Below are 13,031 nucleotides of genomic sequence, written 5' to 3'. Positions count from 1 at the left end.
TTCCTACCTGTTATTTATGATCTTCCTCCTGTTATGTAGGTCATTTTCACACACTCACTCATGACCTGAGTTCAATTAGTCTAGAACATTCTCAAGGTCACTGCCCTTAATGACCTCACACACCTTGAATTCAATTAGTCATGTTTGGAATGTTCTAGAAATTTAGTTAGCTGTGTAAGAGAGATAATTTTAGAACAGTAATTAGCATGTCAATAAAAGTTCTGGACTGTTCTTATATGCTCTTATGTAAGCACATGTGTATAAAAAAGGGACGTGCACAGCTTCCAGTCAGACTTTTGGGATCGTGTCTCTTGTGTGTTACTAAACTCCAGCCGTAGTAATTTTCAAGGCTTTTCAAGACCTTCACTGCCAACGCTGGATTTATGCTGTGGACTTTGTGCAACTTCAAGCCTGCAAGCCAAAGGATTGTTCATTCATCCGACTGACTGTTGCAACTCTGAGACTGGAGCTTTGCCGTCCCAGCTGAGATAAGTAGTCTGTACACTTTTAAAGCTTGTACTCTATCCCTGACTTAGCAATTAGTTTATTTTCGTAATAAATTTTGTTTGAACGTTAACTGCTGAGTTCACCCTTTTGTTCGTTTTCTCTGTACGTAACACTCTAGCTTTAGACAATTCACAAATCAATAGTTATTCTGACGACACAGAGGCAACGGCGGTAGGCCACGACATCCTAGAACTTGAAACCAAGCTCAATGGTGACATGAAATCCATTTTGAGTTTGGTGTTTTAATACTATCATGTGTATAAATTTAGAAAAGACCAGGGTGATGGTTATTGGAACCTACCAGAGAAAATCTAGAACAGACAAATGCTTAATAGTTGTTTGTGATGGCGAGCAGCTTGAATGTGTAAAGCAATAAAAACGTTTAGGTCGGTCTCATACTTCGACGTGCGATAAATATGTTATGAAGTATTTAGTAATGTAGCTTTGAACTCTTGCAGTTAAAAACGTATACGCCCACCAAAAGCACTGTTGACCTTTTATAATTGTTTCATTACCCCATTTAGATTATTGTTCGAACAAATTAGGTTATTGTTCAACGACTGTTTTATCTCGTATAGACACACAACAGATATCTGTTGCTAGAATGATTTTAGATCAAGATTTTAATTCTTCAAGTCATGTTTTATTTAAAATCCCTAAGGTGGTCGCCACTTTGTGAAAGAGTTTTATACATCGAATCAGTTTTGATTTACAAAGTTATGAATAATTTCGCTCCTTATTATCTGCTTTTAAAGGTGTTAAGCAGATCCACAAATAGAGATCTGCAAATGGAGAAGATTTGTACATTTCAGGGCATAAAACCCATTTAAACGAAGTTTTATATACAATAGGGATAAAAATAAGGAGGTCTTATCTTGGTCTGGCCGAGTCTAACTTCTCGGAAATATTCCGCCGTTTAATACTTATTGACACTCTCTGCGGTATAAGTTGTCATGGGACATGTAAACTAAACTGATTGGGATCAGTTCGGAACTTAGGTTTCATGCCGGCGCAACATCGTCTAATATCAGCTTCAATTAAAAGCCAGTGTATAAGACGGGTGTGGTCGTATTGTCGAACTTGTGCGATAGACAAACTTGGCGAGCAGAAGCGTTTTTTTTTTACCGTTACCGAGTAAGCTAGTCCTTCTGCAGTTATGTAGGAGAAAACTATAATTGTAATAATCCAACTTTGATGTCACGATGGCAAGGCAAAGACAATTTGTTGGTGGCGAGTGATTTGTGGATTTTGCTGATCTGGTACATTTTGTATTTTTTCATTACGATCGTAAATCATAGCAGATGACAGGGTGATCTTATCATTACCGTACTATAGCCGTTGATCACATAGTTGTAGTAGTAAAGTTATCGTTTAAAGTTATCGGTATAACGAAAACTAAAATCCATTTATAGTTGGTTGATTTGATCAGATATGAGACCATGTGTGATAGGTTGAATATCGAGATTTCACACAGGAATGGAAAGAGTGATGTCAAACTCGCCGATGTCATGATGAGATCATGAACATCCTCTGTTTTCTGATGATTCAGTATTCCGCATATGGGTCGTGTACTTGTACAATTTTATGTTTAATTTATCTATTATTTCTGCTCAACCGTTTCTGCTCAACCATATCTGAAAAGTTTCAAATATGTACCTGTTCCGTCGACTCAGTTCTTTTCATTTAAATATTCCAGCTCTATGCTGAAAATAACTCGGCTCGGTAAAAATACAAATAACATTTCATATTGTCAAAATAGCGGTTTATGTCAACGCTTTATATGGAATGGAAGACTTTGATATAGATATTGTGTGTATGATAAACATTGACCTTAAATGAATGTATATTTATCTCTTCCGCTATGTTTATACTGGTTTTTTTTTCGGTTTTTAGGGAAACAGATCGCTAACATTTGGAATTATCACCCTCACCTAATAACTAGATAGTTGACAAGCTAAGGGCGGGTTTTCTTTTTACTTTTGTGCTAATATATTCAAAGATCAAATAATTCGCCCAGGATTGTAATGCTTTAAACGAGGATCAGGCTCAGCGTTGAGCGCCTCTTCCTCATTTATCATTTCAACCCATATATGACAGGATGAGTGATGATGATGTAGATCTAAGACCCAACTATACGTGGAACGTGTAAAGAAGTAATGCAAGGTGTTTTACAACCGAGTAGGTTTGCCATTACATACACTTCATGAATTTATGCCAGATGTCACCTGACCATCTTACAAGATTGTAATACTTCAACCCGATGTAGTGATGTGTTAAGTGGCTGATAATGATCATGCCTGAACATGTTTTGCACTTATTGAAGTGGTCACAAATAAAGAGAGTGGCCATGCCATCATTGTTTACTTGTATTTATTTCAGCCTCTACATGCATTGAAGGGACAAATATTCGGATTCTAAAATTAACACAATTGGAACTAATTTGTGATAATTGGATTTTCATATGTTGCACATTTCTCAAAAGTGTTAGGTGCCATATAGCTGAATGTTGCAATATTACAAATTACTCATAAAAACAAGTGTATAACTTAAAGAGAAAAGCAGATGAGCTTACATTTGCTGATTAAAACGACCTTACTTCACCATCCAATTATCCCAAATTAGTTCCAATCGTGTTAATTTTTACAGTACTTTTCTTGTCTACCAGTTGTTAGAGCTAATTTTAAAGCTTGGAGTTACGAAAAATGTTAATCGTCTTAGTTTTTCGAACTTTTGTTTTTCTCAATAGAGTGAACACGTAGGGATGTAGGCCATTTTGAATTTTAAATATTGGTAAATGTTTAAATAGGTAATTTGTTTCTCTTGTACCAAACTTTGCACGATGACCCCGAGTTTTATTGTTTGTTTTAAAAGCGAGTTGTTGAAATATTCCTGAAGGAAAGTTTGAACCAAAGTTTAAGTCTTTCACTTTTGAGGCGAAAGATACCTTGAGTCTCTTGTATTTTAATTGTAATCTGAACTAGTGATGATGTATCCTTGTTTTTTTCTTTGTCTTGTTTTGCAGACTCTCATCATCAACGCTAATTGAAAGATGATCACTCGCCAGGAAGCTCTTGACTTTGTGCAAAGTCATCTCAAAATTGAAAATCCATCTGAGAAGTTTCATGAAAATCGTCTAGCGTTTCTGAATTCTCTCATCGAAGCTTATCACTACAATGTTCCTTTCCATAACATCACTCTGCTGTGTCTCGACAAAATGCAAAGACGAGCTCCATCCAAAGCGGAAATAGAGCAAAAGCCTTAACGACGATTGGAGGACTATGTTTAGAGAACAATGCAGCTTTTCATTTCATCTTGGAGTCAATTGGGTTTGATGTCAATTTCATTTCAGCTAGGGTAACCAATCCAAACGATCATTGCCTATCCATTGCCAATAATGTGGTCAGCGATGGCGATCAGTTCCTCGTCGATGTCGGGTCTGGTTATCCTTCTTTCCAAGCAATTCCCCTGGGTTTCACACAGGAATCTCCCATCTACTGTCATTCCTTTTGTCAATATAAGTTTGTGAGAAAAGAAGACCTGATTGAAAGACAACACTTACGAACCAGGAAGAAGGATATGTGGGAGACTGACGATCTGCAGCTGATGCCTAAAAATTCCACAGATGTATGGAGATACACTTATGAGTTCAAGCTAACGCCTGTTGACTTCAGCTGCTACGATGCTGCCATGAATAACATATATACATCACCTTCCAGTGGTCCTTTTCTTGTGAGTCTTAGAGTTGTCACGTTTCCAAATGGCAAATGCGTTTCTTTGAAAGATAACTCAATCCTAACAGAAGGAGAGAATAAATGTCTTCACGAAACATCGTTGAAATCTATCGCAGAAATGAAGCAGTGGAGTTTGAAATTGTGTCCACAAGTTTTCACAGTCAAAATCGACAAGGCATTGAATTACTGGGAGAAAGAAATCATGCCTAGTTTGAAGAACAGAAGCGGATCCATAATGAATTTGAAAGTTATATAACAATTACAATTACTTTAGAACTCGAACTGTAGTCAGTCTTTGTTGCGAATCCTGTCTTTGGACAATCTGAGAAATTACACTTTAATTGCATTTGTAAAATCTACGTCATATTAATATGGTCCACACGTTTATTGTCCATGATCTTTGTATGGAACCAATGTAAGGCTATCTCTAAATAAATGCTCTGGTAATAACTATTTGTAATACGTCGTGTCTCGCAAATATTTTAGAATACTTTGAACATAGAAAAAGGTTTTCCCATAATAGTATAGGAGATTGATCGACGAATAGTTAAAGATTGAGAGATATATAGATGAGTAGATGGATAGCTTGCTAGCCAGCTAGCTAGCTAGCTAGAGATAGACAGATAGATAGATTGATAGATAGATAGAAGATAGATAGATAGATAGATAGATAGATAGATAGATAGATAGATAGAGAGAGAGAGATAGATAATATGTACATATGTTACAGAGGTCATTCACTTTGACATCATTTGTCATTCACTTTGACATCATTTGTCGTTTTCAATATGTTCCTTGGACCTGGTAAATTTCTTAGTTACCTTGAATGATGACGATTATTGGACATGATTTGATGTCTATTACATAATACCTACACTAGTTACCTTTCCGATGCGCCTAGTAACTAATCGTCAAGAAATCATAACCAAAACTATAAAGTGATAATGATATCGACGTAGCAGTGTATGAGAGGGTCTGGCCTCCAAAGATGTCCACATGTTCAGAGAATTTATACTATACAAGCATATTGATGGCGCAAATACAGCAACCTGTTTGGTCAAAATGTGAGAATAATCGTGGTATATTCGTGATATAGCACGGCTAGCACACACCCGAGTTCTCGGCAACAGCAGAAATATTTTACTGGCAAGTAAATGACCAGTGTATATATTACGAATACCGTGGAAGAAGCGGAGGACAACACCTGCCAACATGGTGACACCAATGTTGAAGAATTACAAGGTGTTGTCTTTAAAGACTTACGGCCACTAAATTATGTTATCTGTATCCCGACGTCCTCTCGCTTACTTTTCCCAGAAAGGAGACAGTGAGAAGTAATACATGGTGACAGAATCCGGAAAAAAGCGGAAGAACGTACAGCACGATGGATGCAATCCAGAACGAAGGAAGAAATGTGCTTCAATGGCCAGTCCTTCCGTGAGCTACATACAAGCGAAATCGTATTAAGCGATGGGAAAATCTGCCGGGTACAAAGTATAGCAAACTGCACGAAGATACGAAGACATGAAGAACCGACAACCAACCACCATAGCGACGACCGAAGATTGGAATACGATGAAAGGTGATCTGAACTCGACTACAAGTGTTAAGACTATGGTAAGAACGGTTTCTGTGTAAAACTGAAGACACTAAAAGCTAACAGTCGATATAAGGACAAGGAGACAAAGCTCGAATATCATCAAATTAGAGGTACGACTTAGAATACCGAAGACGTGTCCACGAATTGAGTAACCGATCAGCGTAACCCGACAACGGAGACCGATATGACGCAGCGAGGAGCGTACATCATCGACCTCTAAAGTGAAATATTTATGAGTATCGTATCGTTCCAAGCATCAAGGACTCTAGGCACAAAGTCTCAATGAATTCTAATTATGATCTAGCGACAATTAAATACTATCGTGAAACATATTCATAATTCGATACCTTAATTATTTGATCAGTGTTTTATGGTTAGAGAATATCTTTTTAAGTCGACTTTGACCTTCCCTTTGACGAAACATTCGAATAGTGAGAACATGTAGGTAGGTTGAGAGTTATTCTGGATGTTTAGCCGATTGTAATAGTGATTAGGTTTCCATGAAGAATCACTTTTGTAATCTATCTTATAGCGAATTGTTACAAATTTAACGTTTTTGACTTCTTAAACAAAAGAGAATTTTCTCTATTAAGTCATCAGGTGAAGGTTTCACATGTAATGAGTGTAATAAGATCGACTCAGTATGTGTGTCCGTGATGTAATTCTACCAGTTGAATTCATTTTGATTTCTTTTAATATAATTAGCTAATTAACTTTTATCACTGATGTAAAGATAACATTTTATGGAATTATTCAGGCGCGAAAATATTTCAGTGATTGGTGCATTGTTTGTGTGAACAATACTTGAAAAAAAAAAGAATAGTGTCTCGGTATTTTTATGATTATTTAGAGGTTGTAAGAGTTTCAAAAGATTTAAGGGGAATTTTATACAGTCACGACAAGTAAAAGTGACCCTTTGTGTACGAAGTTATGGAAAACCTTCATGTCAGATAAGACTGCATTGGTGTTATTTTAATTTGAAGGTGCTGTTGTTGAAACATGGATGTGGAAGAGCCGAAACATTGTTGGTTTGAGTCTTATTTAGAGAGAGAGAGGGGGGCAAAACTGAGAATTTTTACAACCATGACAACCCCTGAAGGGAGATACACAAGGTCAAAAGGATGGGAATAGATAAAGCCATCATTCTCTGAAAAATCGGCGATAAAACCCACTCTGCCTCCCGTAATGATGAATTATGTAGGCTTCGAAAAACAACTATTGATAATGGTTCTGTAATATCTGAGATGAGGTGTTGAATTTGAGAAAAACAGAAAATATTGAGTAAAATAATAATAATAATAATAATAATAATAATAATAATAATAATAATAATAATAATAATAATATGTTATTGCTTGCTTGTAAATATAGGATTTACATCACATTTATGGCAATAAAAGTGTGATACAAAAATAAGTTCACATTTTTCTCGAATAAAGATAAACTTTTAATAATGCAGGGACACTTTTTCCTATTGGTTTTGTAAGGATGACCGATTAGCAGTGCGGCACCATTCACTAAGGGGCAACATCAAAAGTTCAATATAATAAATCTAACTTAATTGCTTAAGTTTGGCCTCAGACCCCCCCCACCCCCCTTCTAACATAACTGACCTAAATTGAAAAAATTGCGGACTCATACCCTGTACTAATTCTTTCAAACGACGTACCAATGTACCATTGAATTAAATAAAAATTGAAAACCATTATAAAGTAACAAAAATACGGGTGACTGGATTGGTTTTAGCGTACGAAAAAGCAGCCTTGAAATCGTAAAATTTGCCAAAAAGACGTTAAATCGTTTTTGACTGCACAGAAATTAATTTGGCCAAAACCCCCCACCCCCAAACTTAAGCAATTAAGTTTTTTTTCAAACATCGATCTTTTGACGTTGCCCCTAAGATAAGTTACACCTGGGTTCAAGTTTATGCTGAGACGCCCTAGCTAGCTTATAATTATCCATGCCGCACTAAAATCGTCCTACGGAGATTGACTCGTTCCTTGCTCAATGGGGCGCTGCATTTTGCTACGCCAGGACGGCAACGTAGCGTAGTGTAGCGCCTCCACTGCGAAAAGAGTCAACTGGTAAAACTTTTTGGAAGTGCCGATTTTACATTAAATTCGTCGATTGTACACCAAACGCACGCAATAAGTGACCACGGTAATAAAAGAATCGCGCTATTAAAGATATACTGTCACCTGTTCCAATTTTGCCACAGTTACAATGGAAAGAGAAAATCTAAACAATCACAGATTTAAAAACAGTGCCCTCAAATGGGCATTTTCATACAAAGGAACGCCCCTTTGACCATATATGGCATATTTAGATTACAGGTGATTGTATACCTTTAAAGAGTCACTAGCACTAGGATTGATTCCAACGATTGTGTGTACGTGTAAGATCTGTTCGCGGGCCCTTGAGATATATTAGCTTGAAGAGCAAAATTTTGCTCGTTGAATATTCTAGCCCGTTTCACTTTTACCAAGCAAACACTGAAGTGAAAAACATATAGTCTAGTATCGCGGAAAGAAGCCACTATCTCACATCGCCCTGAACAATTTTTTTCCTTTCTAAAAAGTGTGGACGGTAAAGTTGTATTTTTGAAGTTTAATATGTTTATACATAAGTGAATTGCACTGATAACATTGATAAAATCTGTGTTCATTCACTTATTTCGACCCTGGATTTGATGATTTAAGTCACCTGCATCACTCAGAGTTTAGAAAGGTTGTGTACACCTGCCGGTAGTTTAAATACAACGGTTCCTGGTTTGGTGTCCTTTTATGAGAAACACCGATATAGAGAGAGAGAGACACCGAGACACACATGGACACACAGACGAGTAGGGAAGAAAGATAAGTAACCATGTAAATTAATAGGCTGCAATGATGTCTACGGATAAAAATTATGAGACTTTGAATCTAATGCTATGTGTATGGATGGTGTGTATTTATAAAACAGGAGAAAAACAAAGATAAGTAACAATGACATTTGGGGATATAAATCTATATTTTCAGTATTAAAATTGCAAATATAAAGTTTTATGCTTCACATTCTTGAACAAGGCGTTTTGCCTACGATTCAATAACATTCGCTTCTCCATCATGAGTTTTCCGCGATATAATATTTCTTCCCTGAAGGAGTTTCGACATGAACGTGACGTCATCATCAGAAATGTAATTTGAATAAATGTTTAACCTTTCTGTCTAAGGACTGACGCCTTTGATTGCGTTTGGTACTTTATATGTGGTACTTAATTGGAACAACTGTTGTGAATGTCAGCGATGTAAGATTTTGTACTTCTGTTTTCCTCATTGGTTTGACGTCAGGCTTTCGTTTTGTATAAGACACAAACGAATGACGGTTTACAGTGCAAGACTTTTCAGCTCATGGATTGCACATTATTTTTACATGGCATTAACCTGCAGCTTTAGAAAATATTCAAACTTGTCTCGAAAATCATGACTTCACATTTGCTACTGTCGGGTTCCTTGTCAGTAGGTAACCAGCCATTTTGCTCCTGGAACCTAAAAGTGATTGACGTCACTCTCGAAAACGAAAGAAGAAGCGTATATTATCTGCAAAGTGAATCACAGCCCAGATTCTTTTCACCGTAATGTTTGCAACACCATAGTATTATCTGCTCCCCGCGAGTTTTTACCCTAGTCTTTTAAAAGTGACATGTCTCTCCGGACAACTCACAGTAAGGCATATGCTAGGATATTACGTTTCGAAGCCCTAAACTATAAACATAACCATATTTTTCTTGGATGGGTATACATTTTGTTGTACAGGATCGCAAACAAAAGCACTGGAGGCTAAGGTCTGGCTTGTGAGAAATCTAGTGATCAAAGGTGCTCTATATGCATGTAACGTAATCCCTTTCATAATGTATTTATTGAAATGAAAAATAAAAACAGTCTCTTCTAAATGTTCTAAATATTTTCCGATGATCAATCTTTCCGAGAATTCACCATCTGAAATAGTTTAATGTAATTTGGTAGGGAGTTCCAAGGAAGTGTGGCAGCATATGTAAAGTTGTGTTTACTCTGTATCAAATGTACTTTTGAAAGAGAGAAATTGTCAGGAGAAGCAAAGCGGGTGGTATAATCATGGGGAATTGGATTAGGTAATTATGTATATCATGGGCAAGTGATCTTTACGCAGATCAAATATGAACAAATATGATCAAATATGAATATGTGTAATGTTTACAGAGTTGACGAACATCTAAGGTTCGAAGTTGTTTGAATAAAATGGCAGAGGTAGCGTTGATGTCAGAACATGTAATCAGACGGACAAGTTTCTTTTTTAACAGGAGCATTGGCTGTAGATACGAAGTAAATGTATTGCCCATTTCAATACAGTATGTAATATGTGGTAGAATAAGTGAATTATATAACAAAAGAAGGATATGTCTTGGCAGGCAATGCCTTAACTGAGAAATGAGACCAATTTTGGAAGCTATCATGGTGAAAATGAATTAATGGTCATGACCATAATTCATTTTCGCAATGGTTCCATGTAGCGTGTCTAAAACCGGGTAGAATATAAAAAAACACGTACATAGAATAAACAGCATTGAAGAAACATGGAGATGTTCCAAACGTCATACACCATCGAGAAATTTTCTCGGGGGTCTGTGGTCTGTTTGAATGTAAAGCATGAAATGTAAAATGAAAGCTAGACCAGCATGCACACTCTGCCCAGACAAATACATTCATGTGTAACTTACCAAAGGCTACTTTGCAGTGACTTATACCTTCGGTAATGAGGCATTTTGGCGTGACTGAAATATGAGGCAATGTAGCTCTTGTATGACATTGCTGATACTGCCCTGCCTGAAAGCAAAGTCTGTAGTAATGTGTTTTGAAGTCGATGAATGGAAGATATGGCAGAAAAAGTGATGTAGTGTTCTGGCGACAGTCAGATATCACCAATAAAGGTTTGCCCAACGTAGCACCTTAGTATGAATGATATTATCATGCAAGGGGATATAAACTAACAAGATGATCAAGGCAAATCCATAGAAGAGATGACTGCATTTAAATAAACAGCAGCTGCTGATGTAACTGAAAACATGGATGAGCCATGTTATTATAGATAGAAATGTAACAACACTAGGTGTAACTGCAGTGCAAATCTTTGTATGGGTAACATAATCAAACGCCTTTATCATATTATCGCAAACGCCACCAGGAGAGGAAAAGGAATGGTCACGATATTATGCATATATTTTATTTATTCATTTTTTGCTCACGAACCAACAGGTTGCCCAAATAACAGGTTCGTTTAAAATAAAATGCGTTACAAAGTATATAACAACTAAGCGAAACAAAAGACAAACATGATATTTCACAGAGTAAAAAAACACTCAGCAGAACCATCTCAAACAGACAAAGAAACAACCAGACAAATAAAATTATTAAGTAAAAAGAATCTTGCATAGTGAATGTCGGAAATAAGTGTAGTTATTAAAAATATCAACATTTTGCAAGTGGCAAATGAAGTTAAAATATGTCTGAGAGCTTGATAAAAAAGTTTTTCATGATATTTGTACGTGTTGATTTAAAAAAACTATAACGCAATGTAAAAGCAGAACGTTAAAATTAATTTGTGTAAGCACATCTGGATACTATAACAAGAGTGTAGTATTTTAAAAAGAAAGGCTGTGTCTAAAACTTATCGCCTGTTGCCGAGTGTATAAAGGCGAAATTTATAACACAAATTACTATACATTTCCTTAGAATAAGCATGCGATGAACGGATGCAAGATATTTGATAAATTCCATTTTGAATCTTCCTAGTTTCCGTATTAAGTACGATTAATGGAGGAGGGGAACAGATAGGTGAGCAATATTCAACTGGCTTCTGAAAAGGAGACATATAATGTTCTTAAAACTTGGATACTGATAAAATGTCTGCAAGTACGCTCGATAAATCTAAAAATTTTGAAAGCCTTTGAAACAACATGCTTAGTATGCATACTCCAGTTAAGTTTACTAGTTAAAATACACCAAGGTCTCATACATGATTTGCACGATTCAAGAAAGTTCGTTTCCCACATTTGTAGGAAATATGTTAACAATTTGTTTCATCGTACATGAAATACAGAAACGTTTTTTAACATTACGCAATCAGACAACTCAAAGGACATAAATAACTTGGAATTGTCGTCATACAAAGATAAATTTGCATGACTCAGACATTCTGACATGTCATTGATGTAAAGTACAAATAGGAGTGAGCCCAAAATAGACCCTTAGGGTATACCTAATATTATTTGTTACTATGACGGCAGTTGTTCGTCAAAAGCAATCCTTTGTACTCTACAGCTTATATAAGTGGAGAGCCTGGTTAACAGATGCCATATGACTGAAGTTTATGAATCGACGGAAGATGATGTACTGAGTCAAAAGCTTTTGAAAAATCCAGGTAATGGAGTCAACCTGCACTCCTTTGTCAACAACTAAGTTGGTGTATGATATCAGATTTGTCACAGCTAAACGACCATTGACAAACTCGTGTTGACTTTCACTAATTGAAAATTTAACATGATTATAATGATAATTATAAATCAGTTTCACAAAACTCATACTAAATAGAGGCAAAAGTGAGATTTGCCTATATAGTACATTAAAGATGCTATTAATAAAATTGTTTAGCAATTTTTACATCAGGTAAGTACTAAAATTGTTTATTGCATTACATTTGCTATTATTTAGTATTTATGTCTTGATTTGGAACTTATCTCATCATTATTATTTCATTATTTGGTGATTGGTCATTTTTTGTGTCATTACTAGCCATTATTATGCGATTATTTGGTCATGATTACGACATTATTATGACATTAGCTGGGCTTTCATTATTTGACCTACTTTATTATCTGAACTCATTATTTGACCTGCATTTGAACCCTACCCAGAAATCATTGCACATCACAATGGCGGCTGTGATTTGGTCGGTCTCCTCGACAGAGAGAAAAACAGGGCTTTGCGTAAGTTTTAAAGAGCAGCTCAGCATATCGCGTATCTAGAATAGTTGGGCGTGCTCGAAAACAGAGGTCGACCACGATTTCGGATTAAAATCGATTGTTAACGGCGGCGGAACTGGGCTGTGGTGGGGGTAGCCGACGTGGCATGTCTCCTAGGCATAGCTAGGCAGTTAGGGACTGGACGTAAATTAGCAGG

This window comes from Ptychodera flava, chromosome 17 (genome assembly GCF_041260155.1).
Source record: "Ptychodera flava strain L36383 chromosome 17, AS_Pfla_20210202, whole genome shotgun sequence".
Lineage (NCBI taxonomy): Eukaryota > Metazoa > Hemichordata > Enteropneusta > Ptychoderidae > Ptychodera > Ptychodera flava.
Note: the sequence above shows the minus strand (reverse complement) of the source record.